Source organism: Triticum dicoccoides, chromosome 4B, assembly GCF_002162155.2.
Source record: "Triticum dicoccoides isolate Atlit2015 ecotype Zavitan chromosome 4B, WEW_v2.0, whole genome shotgun sequence".
Taxonomy (NCBI): domain Eukaryota; kingdom Viridiplantae; phylum Streptophyta; class Magnoliopsida; order Poales; family Poaceae; genus Triticum; species Triticum dicoccoides.
Genome location: NC_041387.1, coordinates 468,714,211 through 468,729,410, shown reverse-complemented (window position 1 = coordinate 468,729,410; position 15,200 = coordinate 468,714,211). Strand labels below are relative to the sequence as shown.

General features: G+C 52.9%; 1 long non-coding RNA gene across 10 annotated transcripts; it reads right to left on the bottom strand.

Annotated features, from left to right (window-relative positions):
• Positions 1-374: 374 nt before the first annotated feature.
• Positions 375-14,168, bottom strand: LOC119290927. Of its 10 annotated transcripts, none has more exons than XR_005142110.1 (10): positions 13,488-14,167; positions 13,230-13,333; positions 12,724-12,834; positions 12,497-12,652; positions 12,203-12,301; positions 12,028-12,096; positions 10,805-11,404; positions 10,299-10,386; positions 10,091-10,195; positions 375-803 (listed from the first exon to the last, which is right to left on the bottom strand). It is a non-coding gene; the product is annotated as an uncharacterized LOC119290927 (long non-coding RNA). The 10 variants fall into 10 exon arrangements; XR_005142111.1 differs by having other exon boundaries at positions 10,299-10,381; XR_005142113.1 differs by having other exon boundaries at positions 10,299-10,381; positions 11,201-11,404; positions 13,488-14,166.
• Between the last annotated feature and the right edge of the window lie 1,032 nt (positions 14,169-15,200).

Below are 15,200 nucleotides of genomic sequence, written 5' to 3'. Positions count from 1 at the left end.
GCCCACATGTTAAGGACATATTCGAAATTGATAGTAGAATAATCATATTTGTATAACATGTACAGACCAGTTAAGGAAGCATTTTTTTAGTTGAAAATATGGTTATCACGCTGAGAAATCTGAGTTTGAAAAATATCATATTTGTATAAGATGTATAGACCATACAACTCGAGAGTAGAATTTGGAAATGTTAATCTTCTGAAGTCCTGCATAGTGCCTTAGAATAATGGGTATAGTACAGAAGAAAGAAATGGTACTCCCTCCGATCTAAAATAAGTGTCGTGGTTGTAGTTCAAATCACTACACTTATTTTGGATCGCAGGGAGTAGATAACAATAATTAGGTAACTCCAATAACAGGAAGCACAGGGGGCATGATCTCCACCGGTTGAGAAATAACCAATGCAATTGCACACGGATCAAACCATCATTTCTTCCAACATAAAAAACAACAATATCAGGTTCCTGTCCCACAACAGGGCCTGTCTACCAAGCCACACTGAAGCATAAACGTTCTTTTCTTCAACGGTGCAAAAAGTTTGTACTCTCATAGAGCTACACCTACAGTAGAAACGTAAATCAGGCTAAAACAGAAGCATACACCATTTGGGAATTCTCAGATGCCTAGATAAGAGTCGCATGTAAGTATCTTGACTGCAATTTAACCAAAACAAAAGATCTTCTGTGTCTGTATGTTTGCCTGTAGTCGATATGCCTGCAATCGCTCGAGCTGAGAAGATCATATGCTTGCAATCATTTGAGCCGTCAATTAGCCAAAATTCTTGACACAACATCAAAATACCTCTATAAAAAGGAAGAAACATGAAAAAATGTTATGAACAGAATGAGAAAGATACAAAATAAATGTAAACCAGTGACAAAAAATGAAGAGCTATAACAAAATGGAGAAATCAAAATTTCTAAACAGCATTAGATACTGACAGAAGAATTTGCAAAACTTAGAAGACAACTCTTGCAGTCTACATTACCTATTGCAATTAAAATATAAGATTTCTCAACTGGATAATCAGGATTGCGCTAATGTTTACTAATCCTAGAGATCATCAATTCAAGTCCTCTGTTTCAGCGAGAACATCAAAATCCCCTTTGATAAGGAACTGCTTGATAAGGGTCGGGACAAATGATGGCTTATATTTTAAAAATGGTGCTGAAGCCACATTGCATGGTAAAGAGCAACAACAAAATGCTAAATTTTTGGTCAAGGTAAGGAAGCCTTGTCGGATTTTGGGTTCCGGCAGACCCAGAAGGTTCAAACTCTGGGGTGCGCGCGAAGATCTCACCTCCTACCTACTCACGTCTCGTCGTCTTGCAAGGATCTAAACTACACAAAGAACAACACAAGGGACATGAGGTTTATACTAGTTCGGGCCACCATTGTGGTGTAATACCCTACTCTAGTTTGTGGTGTGGTGGATTGCCTCAGGGGCTGATGAACAATACAAAGAAAGAATTGTCTCGCGAGGGGAGGGGTTCTTGTGTTGGTGGTTCTGGCTAAGGTTCGATTGGTCGACCCCCTGCCTTGAGAGTGGCTAGTCCTATTTATAGAGCAAGGCCTTGGTCCTCTTCCCAAATATTGAGCGGGAAGGGCGCCAACAATTGGCCATTTTAAAGGGGAACATCTAGTACACTTATCCTGGCTAAAGTCGGTCCTCGCCTGCCAAAGACTCTGACGGTGACGTTGGCTTGGGCTCCACGATGACCTCTATCCTGCCGTTCTGCTGGTCTTGGTCTTGTTGCACCGAAATGGTTGCTTTTGCTTGATACTCTCGCCTGCACTTGCCCCCTTTGCACCAAAGAGGAAACAAGGGCTCTGCGCAGGCTGGCGCCCGCCTGGCTTCAGTCGTCATGGCTTGCGTCACGGGCACCTCATGAGGTACCCTGCCTTGATCTCTCCGCCTCCTCGCGAGCCAGCCTGACGAGGCTGTGCCTGAGGAAGCTTCATGTTGTCCGCCCCGCGAGGCTTGGCCCCTCGCGAGGGTCTTGAGCATATGTCGATGAAGATGGGCCGTACTGGGCCACTCCTTGAGCCACACCGCAGGCCGCAGGCAGGCAAGTCTGGGTACCCCCATTCCCAGAACGCTGACAGTAGCTCCCGGGCCCAAGGCGCGCCCGGACTTGGCTTAGCAGAGAAGCGAAGGGGCAAATGCAAAGCGCCGCGGGCCCCAACAGCCTGCGGCCTTGGGCGCCGCATGGCGATTGATTGGACGTGGGCGTCCTCGCTTCCCCACGACGCCTCGGCAACTTCACGAATTGACAAGTCCCTGCATGCAAAAGGGGTCATGATTACCAGCTATATGTACGGAACGGCGCAAGCCCTTCCAGTCCATCCCTTCCTACTACTCCCCTTCTTCCTGGCCGCTCGTCATCCCCATGGCCCCGCCGAAGAGGTTCTCGGCCGCAGAGAAAGGAAAGGCTCGCCAGGAAGGGCCTGGCTCTCCCCCGGCCAAGCGTGGCCGGGGCCGCCCTCGCAAGCACCCTACGGCCCCTGCTGCGGCTTCCCGTGGCCGTGGAAGCAGTCCTCTGCGCGGCGGAGGGTGCTCGGCTGCCAACGAGAGGTATGCTAGGGTTGCGTTACCCCCCAGGCCGCGCTCCCGCTCGGCGGAGGTGCTGCCGGAGTTCGTCGTGTGGTCGGCGGACCCGACCGGCACCTGGCTCCAGCTCCCCCGCTTCTTCGTAGGTGAACTTCCGGCTGGTGCCCCGGGCGGCCTTTGGCTTCAGGCAGATGGTTGCTGCAGCAGGGCTTCCTGGGCCACTCTGGAGGTCTCCACCGCTGGGGAGGCGGCCTTGACCCGCGGCTGGCAAATCTTTGCCCGCGCGCGTGGCCTGGGCCGACGGTGCACTCTACACTTTAAGTTTGACGGCGATGCCACCCTCTACGTGAGGGTGTTCGAGGAAGACGGTCGCCGCGCCGAATGTTGTCTCGAAGACGATGACCGCGGCCGTGCGCCCAGCCCCGGCGTTGGCCGGGATGAAGGTGGTGGGAGGCGCGCGGGCAGCGGCGCCCGAGGCTCGCCAAGCTTTGGTGACTCCCCATCGGATGGCAACTCCTCCAGCGGTGGTCGCGACCTCCCCCCTCGCCGTCGCGCTCGCCTGGGAGAGGGCAGCGGGCCGGCCGGTCATCGTGCTTCGGTGAAGCAGGAGACGGAATCTAGCTGAGCTCCGGAGGTAGTACGAGCCCTTGCCGAGAGTTGATGCCGGGAAGTCATGCCCGTTTTGCTTTTCTTTCTTTCCTGTGCAAAAAGAAGGTAATGCGGTGCCCAAGGGGGCGTGTTGAACTGTTGCTGTTTAATTGGCGCACTGTTTCTACTGTTTCTGCACTATGTTTTCATTCCGCGTGTTTATGCGCGGAAATTACTTAGCTTAAGGGGGGAAGCTCGTTACTGTCCTCGCCTCCTGATGCTTGGGCCTCGTCGTGCGCCTTGTGTCCTACAGGGGTTAGTTAGTAGGGATAGTCTCCAGCCTTGGTAGCGGGGACGACCAACCCAAGTCCCGTGGTCGTGTCGCGATGCCCGTGGGGCACAGACCGGGAGGGGTGCTCCCGCAGCGGACTCGGATAGGGAAGTTCCAAACCACTGGGGCAGAAAACACTCGCGAGGGTGCCCATGTTCCTCCCTCGTGAGACTTTGCGCGAGAGAAAACGAAGCAAACAAGTGAAATGGACGAAGGGTCACGAGCTCAAAACGGTAATAGCTTCAGTAAAACTTCAAATATAAACAGACAAGCCAACTGCGGAAAGCAAATGAAAGAAGCCGCGTCCAGCACCTAATCAAGTCTTCGACCTCTTCTCATCAGCGCGGAGCTAAGTGCTGCCACTGGGCGTGTGCGGGAGCTCCCGAGGCCCGAGGGCTGCACTCCGGAGACTCCGGGACGTGTACAGCCCCACTCATTATTACGTGAGAGTGTCACGGGCGGCGAGCTTCACATGCATTTGCCTTCTTTACAGGTACCGGGCCTTTTCCCAAACGCAACAACTTCACAGGCATTAGCCTTCTTCACAGGCACCGGGCCTTTTCCAAAACACGGCAACTTCACAGGCATTCGCCTTCTTCATAGGCACTGGGCCTTTTTCAAAACGCGGCAACTTCACAGGCATTCGCCTTCTTCACAGGCACCGGGCCTTTTTCAAAACGCGGCAACTTCACAGGCATTCGCCTTCTTCACAGGCACCGGGCCTTTTCCAAAATGCGGCAACTTCACAGGCATTCGCCTTCTTCATAGGCACCGGGCCTTTTTTAGGGGTAAAATATTCGGAGTTGTTGAATGTTCCACGTGTTCAAGACAGGCACCCCCTCCTGGGTCTCCAAGCGCGCGGAGCCGGGCCTGGAAACATGAACAACCTTGAACGGGCCCTCCCACATGGGAGAGAGCTTATGCAGCCCCTCCCTGGAGAGAACCCGTCTGAGCACGAGATCCCCTACCTCAAGAGTCCTGGGACGAATGTTGCGGCAGTGGTATCGCCGTAGTGCTTGTTGGTACCTTGCTACTCGTAGCGCGGCTTCTCGGCAATGCTCCTCCCCCAACATGAGATCCGTCCGCCGCATGGCGTCCTACTGCGCCTCGTCGAACGCCAGGACCCGTGCGGAACGATGCCTGACCTCGTGAGCGAGAACGGCTTCAACTCCATAAACCAGAAAGAACAGGGTCTCGCCAGTCGGCTTGGTTGCGGTCGTGCGGATGAACCACAGCACGGATTGGAGCTCGTCGTACCAGCCCCTGCCGCAGGCTTCTGGCTTCTTCTTGAAGGTTCTGGTTTTGAGGCCCCTCAGGACCTCCGCGTTGGCTCGCTCAGCCTGGCCGTTGCTCCGGGGGTGCGCCACCGAGGCGTAGCATATCTGCGTTCCGAGGTTAGCACGGTATGTTTTGAAGAGATTGCTGGTGAACTGTGAACCGTTGTCGGTGATAATGCGGTTAGGCACCCCAAATCGGCTCACGAGGCCCTTGATGAACTTGACTGCTGAGCCCGCGGGTATGGTGCGGACGGCTTCTACTTCGGCCCACTTGGTGAACTTGTCCACGGCGATGTAGAGGTAGCGATAGCCCCCTGGCGCCCGAGGGAACGGGCCCAGAATGTCGAGCCCCCAAACTGCGAATGGCCATGAGAGGGGTATGGTCTGCAGTCCCCCCGCCGGCTAGTGGATCTGCTTGGCATCGAACTGGCAGGCCTCACAAGCCTTCACCAGCTCAACATCGTCGTTGAGCGCTGTGGGCCAGTAGAACCCACTGCGAAATGCCTTGCCAATGAGGGTGTGCGAGGATGAGTGGTGCCCACAGTCTCCGCCGTGTATATCTGCTAGCAGCTCCTTCCCTTGCTCCCTGGGAATGCAACGCAGGGACACGTCGTTCGGCCGCCTTTGGTAGAGCTCCCCATTCTTGACATTGTAGGCCGTGGCCTGCCGTGCCACGCGCTTCGCGTCCTCCTCCTTCTCTGGCAAAATCCCTTGCGTCAAGTAGACCCTGAATTCTGCCATCCAGCATTCTTCTCGAGGCTCCAACGCCAGAAGCAGGCGTGCCCCCGAGGCCGGGCCGCGGGACGAGGCTCCCGGGGCAGGTGGCTGAGGGAGTTCCTCCCTAGGCTGCGCCGTGCTTGACAACATCGGCGTCGCCGAGGGCTTGAAGAGCCGCTCCGTGAAGACGCCCGGCTCCTGAGGTAGCTGCCTGGATGCTCTCTTAGCGATGTCGTCAGCCTCCTGATTGGTACCGTGAGGCACATGCTGCAACTCCAGCTCCCAAAACTGTTTCTCCATCTTGCGGACCTCAGCGAGGTACGCTTCCATATGCTCGTCCTTTGGCTCGTACACTTTGTTGGAGAAGTTGATGAGGAGTTGCGAGTCACCTTTGATGGTGATTCGTTTTACACCCAAGGCGATGGCTGCCCTCAAGCCCGCTATCAGGCCCTCATATTCTGCTATGTTGTTGGAGACCTTCTCCCCATGCTGGAAACAGAGCTGCATGACATAGTAAAGCTTGTCTTGAGTGGGGGATATGAGCACTGCGCCAGCCCCTGCGCCCTGCCGTGCAAATGCTCCGTCGAAGTACATCACCCAACCATCCGGCGCTTCACTCCCCGCGGAGAGTGACCGGTCCTCGCCCAGTTTGAGCCCTGGCGCCTCTGTCCATTCCGCCACGAAATCCGCGAGCACAACCCCCTTAATTACCCTGGTAGTGTTGAATTCTAGCTGGAATGCTTGCAGTTCGATGTTCCATTCGGCAACCCTCCCCGCTGAGTTGGGGCTCCTGAGCACCTTTTCCAGGGGATAGGCTGAGACGACCTTGATGGGGTGGCCCTGAAAGTAGTGTCGCAACTTGCGCGAGGCTACCAGCAGCGCAAGGAGTAGCTTCTGAGGCATTGGGTACCGCGCCCTTGCATCCCGCGGCACCGTACTGACGAAGTACACCGGATGTTCGACGAGATTGAGGGTGCCGCCGTGGCCCGCGTCCTTCGGAGGCCGGGGCGCCTCCTAGGGTGGCGTGGCTCTCCGGCCTTGGTCGCCTGAAGGAGCCTCCTCTGCTCCTGGTGCGCTCTCTTGGCGGGGCTGATCTTTCTCTTCTGCGGTCGTGGCCTCTGCGAGGCCTTCTGTGCCCTGCTCTACCTCGGCCGGGGGTGCGACGGCGGCCGAGGCCTGATGCTCCTTCCGGACCGCTACCAGGGCTGCGCTGGCGGAATAAGGGGTGGCTGCAAGGTAGAGTAACAGGGGCTCCCGAGGGCGAGGGGCCACCATCACCGGGGGGCTGGTTAGGTACCTCTTGAGGTCTTGGCATGCTTTGTCGGCCTCTTCAGTCCATTTGAAAGGGCCTTTCCTCTTCATCACCTTCAAGAACGGCAGCGCCCGCTCTCCCAGCTTGGAGATGAAACGCCCTAATGCGGTTACGCGCCCGGTGAGCTTTTGCATTTCCCTGAGGGTCTTTGGCGGACTCATGTCCTCGACCGCCTTGACCTTCTCTGGGTTAGCTTCAATGCCTTTGTGCGACACAAGGAAGCCTAGGAGCTTGCCCGAAGGGACTCCAAATACACACTTCTCTGGGTTGAGCCGCAGGTCCACTTCGCTGAGGCTCGCGAAGGTTTTCTCCAGGTCCTGTATCAGGGTCTTCGCCTCCCAAGACTTGACCACAATGTCATCTACGTAAGCTTCAACGTTCATCCCCAGTTGTCGCCCCAGAGTGATGTGCATCAACCGCTGGAAGGTTGCGCCTGCATTGCGCAACCCGAACGGCATGCAGGTGTAGCAGTATACTCCGCATGGGGTTAGGAAGGCCGTTCTCTCCACGTCCTCCACAGCCATTTTGATCTGATGATAGCTCGAGAAGGCATCCAAGAAGCACAGTAGGTCACACTCGGCGGTGGAGTCAATGATCTGGTCGATGCGAGGAAGTGAGAATGGATCCTACGGGCAGGCTTTGTTGAGGTTGGTGAAGTCGACACACATGCGTTCCTTTCCCCCCTTCTTTGGCACGACAACCGGGTTGGCCAGCCAATCTGGGTAGCGAACCTCGCGGATGACCCCTGCTGTTTCTAACTTGCGGGTTTCTTGGATGATGAAGGCCTGCTTCTCCGTGGACTGCCGCCGTGCCTTCTGCTTCACAGGGCGCACGTTGGGACACATGTTGAGATGGTGCTGGATTACATCCCTCAGGACTCCCGCTAGCTGATTAGGTTCCCACGCAAACACCTTCATGTTCGCGCGCAGGAAACTGACCAGGGCCTTCTCCTGCTCAGGCTCGAGGTTGGTGCAAATCATGAAGGTAGCCCCGGTGGGCTCACACTCGTCGACCGGTACCTGCTTGGTCTCCACCTTGTCTTGGCTGAACAACTGCTTCTTCTTGGCCGGCGCAGCCCTTTTAGGCTCAGGGACGGTTGAGCCGGCGGGCTGCGCCACCACCGTAGCCTTGAAGGCAAGCCTGAGCGCTTGCAACACATCCCCGGTGTCTCCGAACACGGTGAGGACGCCGCTATTCCCGGGCATCTTCATGAGGTTGTATGTTGGGTGAGTTGCGGCCATGAATCGGGCTAGCGCTAGATAGCTGAGGATGGCGTTGTATGGGAGGCCGATGGGGGCGATGTCGAAGTCGATTAGCTCCGTGCGGAAGTTGTCGTAGGTGCCGAAGGTCACCGGGAGGCGGATCTGTCCCAGGGAGCCGGTGGAACCGCCTCCGACGCCCAAGAAGGGTCTGCTAGGCTGAAGCCGGTCTGGCGGTACGTGGAGGAGGCTGAAGGCTTCCACCGAGAGCACGCTGAGGCCAGCACCGCCGTCAATGAGGGTCCTGGTGACGGCCGCCTGGCAGATGGTGGGGGTGCACAGCATTGGGAGCGCGCCCGAGCAGGCTGAGTTGGAGGGGTGATCTTCCGAATTGAAGGCCAGATCGGCCCTAGGCGCCGCCCAACCCGGAGGAGCCCCATGCTGCGCGGAAGCGGCGCCTATCTGGCGGACGAATGGCTTGATGTGGCGGCCCAAAGGCGGCGCCTGCGAGCCACCTAGGAGAGCTGCGACGACCGGGGGCGCCGGTGCAGCGTACTGGGCGAGGAAGAGGCCGCGCAACTCCCCCCAAGAGGCCACGGAAGCCGTCGGTAGGTGGAGCAGCCACATGCGCGGGACGCCGGTGAGGGCCATGGGAAACCAGTTAGCCATGACCCTGTTGTCGCCCCCGGCCTTGTGGACGGCCTCCTCGTATGCCAGCAGGAAAGCCAGCGGATAGGCCGTGCCGTTGTAGCGCGGTGGCATCTCCGGCTTGAACTTGGTTGGCCACTGCACCTGCCGCAGGGCGGGGGCCAAGGCTCGAAGCCCCCTGGCCCCCGTGCTGGCGCTGGCAACCGGAGCGGGCGGCGCGTTGCTCATCAAGAGGGCGAAGCGCGGTGTTGGCGGAGAGCGGGTTGGTGAAGGGGAAAGCTTCGGCGCACCCCTACCTGGCGCGCCAAATGTCAGATTTCGGGTTCCGGCAGACACAAAAGGTTCAAACTCTGGGGTACGCGTGTAGATCTCACCTCCTACCTACTCACGTCTCGTCGCCTCGCAAGGATCTAAACTACATGAAGAACAACACAAAGGACACGAGGTTTATACTAGTTCGGGCCACCATTGTGGTGTAATACCCTTCTCTAGTTTGTGGTGTGGTGGATTGCCTCAGGGGCTGATGAACAATACAAAGAAAAAACTGCCTCGCGAGGGGAGGGGTTCTTGTGTTGGTGGTTCTGGCTAAGGTTCGATTGGTCGACCCCCTGCCTTGAGAGTGCCTAGTCCTATTTATAGAGCGAGGCCTTGATTCTCTTCCCAAATATTGAGCGGGAAGGGCGCCAACAATTGGCCATTTTGAAGGGGAACATCTAGTACACTTATCCTGGCTAAAGTCGGTCCTCGCCTGCCAAAGACTTTGACGGTGACGCCGGCTTGGGCTCCACGATGACCTCTATTCTGCCGTTCTGCTGGTCTTGGTCTTGTTGCACCGAAATGGTTGCCTTTGCTTAATACTCTCGCCTGCACTTGCCCCCTTTGCACCAAAGAGGAAACAAGGACTCTGCGCAGGCCGGCACCCGCCTGGCGCCCTCCTGGTTTCGGTCGTCATGGTTTGCGTCACGGGCACCTCGTGAGGTATCCTGCCTTTATCTCTCCGCCTCCTCGCGAGCCAGCCTGACGAGGCTGTGCCTGAGGAAGCTTTCTGTTGTCTGCCCCGCGAGGCTTGACCCCTCGCGAGGGTCTTGAGCATATGTCGATGAAGATGGGCCGTACTGGGCCACTCCTTGAGCCACGCCGCAGGCCGCAGGCAGGCAAGTCTGGGTACCCCCATTCCCAGAACGCCGACAAGCCTGCAGTATCATATTAAGATAGAAAACCCTTCTAAGTTCACTATAAAATAAGGATCAGATTCCTTGACATCTTGAGGCTCTATACCTCCACCCACTGTGCCCATGGAAAAAATAAAGGAGGGCTCTACTATTCAAAGCTTTCTCACTGGAACAAATTTTACTGTCGCAGCAAGGATGCCATGCCAAAGGCGACATCCTTGTAAACGCCATATATGGGCCGCCAACAGGAGGTGTAGAGGCCAGGATCAAAGAGAAGAACAACGGGAGAGATCACCTGGGCATAGGCCACGGTCGACGTCGCTTACGTCGCTCTCCAGTCGTGCCATGGGTTGGACGTAGAAGTAGAATATGTGAATCATAGCTAGAAATCAACTACAAACTGGCAAAAGAAGTGGAATATTTAGCAAAAAGCAATGCTAATTAGTTATTTCAGATGTGCGATTGTTGCTGAACATTAAGACAAAAGAAGTAGAATAACTAACCAATCACTAAAGTTAAAGTGGAATATTTAGCAAAGTAGTGAACCCGTTGCGCCCAATGACGCATAGACCCGCTAAATCCAAGTCTGAACTGAAAAGAAAACCCATGGTTTAGTTAGTTTAATTATGGGCAAGCACATATAGTAACAAACTGAACACTCTTTATAATAATAATAATAAAGAACGCTTGCTTGTTCTGTACAATACGATGTACACACACATTTAAATTTGGTAACACAAAGTTCCAATGAAAACCATGTTATGCTTTGATGATAAAATTAGGTTTTAGCAATAACATAAGATAAAACATGCACAGTGGTGTCTTCACAATAAATCAATAATCAAATGTGTGTACTGTATTCTTGTGTATAGCCAAAAGCAAAGTATACAGAATTTGAAGTTTCAGCGGTACTTTAGCAGAAATCAACAAATTAATACTTATATGCACTAGCTTAATGATGAGACACAATAAGGATGCAACAATCCAAGAGGGGAGGAAAGATATGAACCTTATAGATGAGAACTAAAAAGTAGCAACCTTGCGAATGATAGACCCTCAAGAACAAAGAAAAATGTTAAACAGCAACCATGGCGGCGAATAAAGCCACAAGGAGTAACACCGATCAAAACATACTTGAACCAAGGAGTAGCAATAGGTATGTTTGAGTTCATGACCAGCAAGAGTTCTGCTAAGGTTTGTAGCTTGGCAAATAATTTCACCTGTGTCTAGGGGAACATAGACATGTTCTAGGGGAAGTAACAATACGGGTATACGAAATGCCGAAATGAAGCAACTCAATTAGGTATGACTATGGACAAAGCAAGCTTTGATAAAAATTTACCCTAACATCTTAATACTTAACTTCAGAATCAAGCCCAAGCTCACAAGCAAGAAATACCCTCACCGGTAATACCCTCACATGATGCAGACATTATGTTTTTGGTCATTTATATATTCTATAAGATGTGAACGACCGACACCACACTGCGAGGCCTTCACAGCAGCGATGAGTAACATCCTTGAGCTGGCACCTGGTGGAGTTGAAACAACATCTTTCTATGCCTTCCAAATTTTAGTCTTGGGCCGGCAGCCCTCCTGGTGGCATCATCTGACAAATAGACGAGAGATCACCAGGAATCAAAACACCAAGGATGGACCAAATCACAGCAGCATAGCCATGTGTTTCTGCAAGTCTATAACATAGAAATATAGAGGATAGGGGGTGCCAATGGGATATTACGGGTATCTATCTTTCATATAATGGACGGAAAATAGCCAAATCAATATGTCGAAGAGTTTACAAGTTAGAAAAATGGCATTAATTGTAGTAGATCCAAGAAAGGCAAATAGTAAAAGTTTGTTTACTTTGCAGGTGAGGTTGCCATTACTTGGTGGCATTACTGGCCCATTAAGCATTATATTTCTCCATTGAAAAGCTTCATAAATCATAGTAAATATTGTAGAGAAAGCAACTATACATCTCACCAGAAAGTAGAAACATCAGATTATAATGTTCCACTAAAGCAAACATGGGAATAGTCAATTTGTTAGGTATCACACGTATACAGTGCCAATCAGCATTGGACAACCTTATAATCAGAGAACAAGGCTTGTCTCCATATTTTAACAGGAATATTGTGTGTTCATTTTACATCACAACAATATGGGGTGCCCGAAATATCACAACAAACAAAAATCAAACAGATAAGCGGCAGTGCCATCTACTCATACCTGATGTTCTTTAGCAATACTATCATAATGCACATCTATCTAGTTCTGAAATCTCTGTAGGCACTTTTCCTACAATGGAAAATGCCGCAAAAACTTAGCTGTATAACAACGAACAACTTTTATATATAACAAATTAGCTGTATACCAACAAACAAGAGAGGAAGTGGAGGCAAACCTGAACCATCTCGAGCTCCTTGCTCCTACCGCTGCTGCTCCGTCGACCACATCCGCCGCTCCGCCGACCCCTACTGCTTCTGGCCTCTCCATATACGCTCTGAAAACAGTTCATCTCAAACTCTGAAGGTAACAGTGTCATTTCAAATTCTGAAGCTAACACTACAACTTTGTAAATGGTTCATCTCAATAATCAAGTAGGACTCAACTAAGTACATAATTTAAGTCAATACAACATATTAAAGCATCAAAGCATAAGTAAGAAATAAAAGGAGGGAGAAGGGAGAGAAGATACCACCACAGGAACCAAATCTAAGCACCATACTACAAAGAACTGCCTGGTTGCAGCAAGCCCATATTGTCATGGCGCAGATCAGATATTCTTGGTCATGGCAAACAATACCACGTGCACTACCAGATTAATCTTGAGTCCGAAACACCCTCTAAAAAACTGGAAGGAAAAAAATCACAGGTTACCATGGAAGTTGAGGAAAAGATGAAGAAAAATAGGAAGATGCTCACCTGTGCCAGCACTCCTCCACAAACTTTTAGCTTTCATGGGGTTCTCCTCTGCAGGTGGAGAGGATAGGGTGGGGGCTCGACCAGGAGGGGTTCCTCTGCTTCCGCTGCTGTCTACAAACGAAAGCAAAACTAAACATCTAAATCAATACCATCAGCAAATCAAAGAATCAAAGAATACAAAGGCCTCAGTGACACTTCAGATCAAATTAAGGAGGCAGCAAACCAATCTAACAATGAGAGAATTTCTGCATAAGGCAGACCCAGAAATTAAGGAGGCAGCAAATGGCCTTAGATGTACACCAGAACCATTTGAAGAAATCATGGAACAGACACAACATGATAACTACCACTATCGGGCCCTCCAAACTCAACATATCGGATGGGACTGCATATTCTCTTTTTACGGAATCAGGACTATATACTCAACACATCTAACTATTGTGCAGCGAAGGAAGTAAATTTGTGGCACACAAGTCGATCCTTGTCCCACCTAGACAGAGGCATACCTCCAGGGAGAAAATTTGCACAACCTAGTCACACACTCTTGCTCGATGGCCTAATCTCTGATGCGGTTACACACTCCCTCTTTGCTAAACCATTTGTATCCAATCTGCAAATCAAAGAATACAAAAGCCTCAGTGACCACTTTAGATCAAATTGCATTGCTAGAGGCTATACAAGTGATGGGACAAAGTGGCACCCCTGCAACCGACGCCCTCATCGATGAGACAAGTGGGGGCGAGAGAGAGGATTTAGAGGCAAACCTGAACCTTCTCAAGCTCTTGCTCCTGCTGCTCTGGTCGGCAACCCTCCCTCAACCTCCGACCCCATCCGCATCAGCCGCTCCACCCACCCCTGCCGACTCGCCAAGGCCTTCTTCCTTTCCCTGACCTAGGAGATTCGTGCGGCAGCAGCGGCCACGGACGAGGGAGGGAGGGGACTGGTGGAAGTAGTGACGAGGGAGGGAGGAGGGAGGAGAAGAAGGTGCACACGCGACAACTCTACGAGGAGGAGGAGCCGCCGTCAGGTTGGGAAGCCCTCCTGACCACCCCAACTTGAAGACCCGCACTCTCGCGTTCGCCGACAGCGGTGACCTGCGCGCGAGCGATGGAAAGGCGAGGAGGAGAAAGAGCGAGGTGGTGGAGGAGCAGCAGTAGGCGGCGGGGCTCCTAGGGAGAAGGCCACGGCGACGAGGGAGGAGAGCAAGAGAGCGAGGCGGCGGACGAGGGAAGGAGGAGGAGGGACCAGTGAGGGGCGCAGGGGATGTGGATTGGGGCTAGGGTTGGCGAGCCCAATGGGCTCTGCGGGCAGGAGGGAGGAATCGCAGGCGGCGGCAAGGCTCCGTGGCGGAGGCTGTGGCGAGGCGAGGAGGAGGGATGGAGGAGGCGGGCGAGGCTGTGGGGGTCGAGGGGAAACGGGGCTAGGGTTTGGGTGGTGGCTGGTGTGGGAGTGGGACGAGGTGAGGATGGATTGGCTGCGGGATGCGGGGCGTGGATTGGGCCAAAACCTCATGCACGCAGCCACCGCCAACCCACCCAACAAGCGCGCGAGACGTGCCCACTCGTCATTGGCCAGTCAAAACAACTGCGAGGTGAAAATCGGGTTTGACCGTGAGGTGAAAATCTAACGGCCCAGACACACCAGAAAGCCAGATCCGACGGCTGTCGAAGGCCAAATCGAGGGAGCCTTCTCCATGCCAGTTGGCTAGCCTCTGTATTGTTTTAAATAACCTGAAAGTTTGCAGTCGTCGGCTTCAGCCCCCTCGCGTGTAACGCGGGGGTGTTCGGCAAAGCACGTCATCACACTTGACCAAATGTCTTGGTCCATTAAGGAGGTGGTAGTGTGGCGAACGAGGCAATCAGACTATAGAGCTTTAACACTTTCACTTAGCCATAGGAGTTTGACGGTGGGGCTATGATATAGCACCTGGTATGGCTGAGCTTATCCGAATTTGGTGCGTTTACATACGTGACCGGAAAACCGGTCCTTCGTTAATGCGGAGGAATCGCAAAGATTCCAGTGAGTCATCGAGTGGTTGACCAGTCTCCCGCTTTATCATGACAGTCGGTTTTCGGCTTTCTCTACTGAGGTGCTCATCTAGATGAACCAGGGCACAATTGCAGTAGTTCTCCATGTGCCACCTTAGCCGATAGAGCGGAACGTAAGGTAGAAAAACACGAGAACCGGGCAAACCCAACTCTTGACCAAAGACATGATTCAGAGCTGATGCATATAAGGCCAAACTCGCGACGCCGACACTCCCGAAGGTATTCGGACTGTACAACATATACTAGGCTGAATACAACCCTTGATAATGAGCCCTGGATTTCAAGGTACGTGCGTCAATCCGGCGTGACGAAAGAGCGCCTATGGTGAGAGCATAGATCTCAAAAACACACTGGTTGCTGCTTCTGTAAGGTCTATTTTAGTACGGCGAATTATAAGCTCGCCAATAACGCCGATATCCCTCTTGGTCA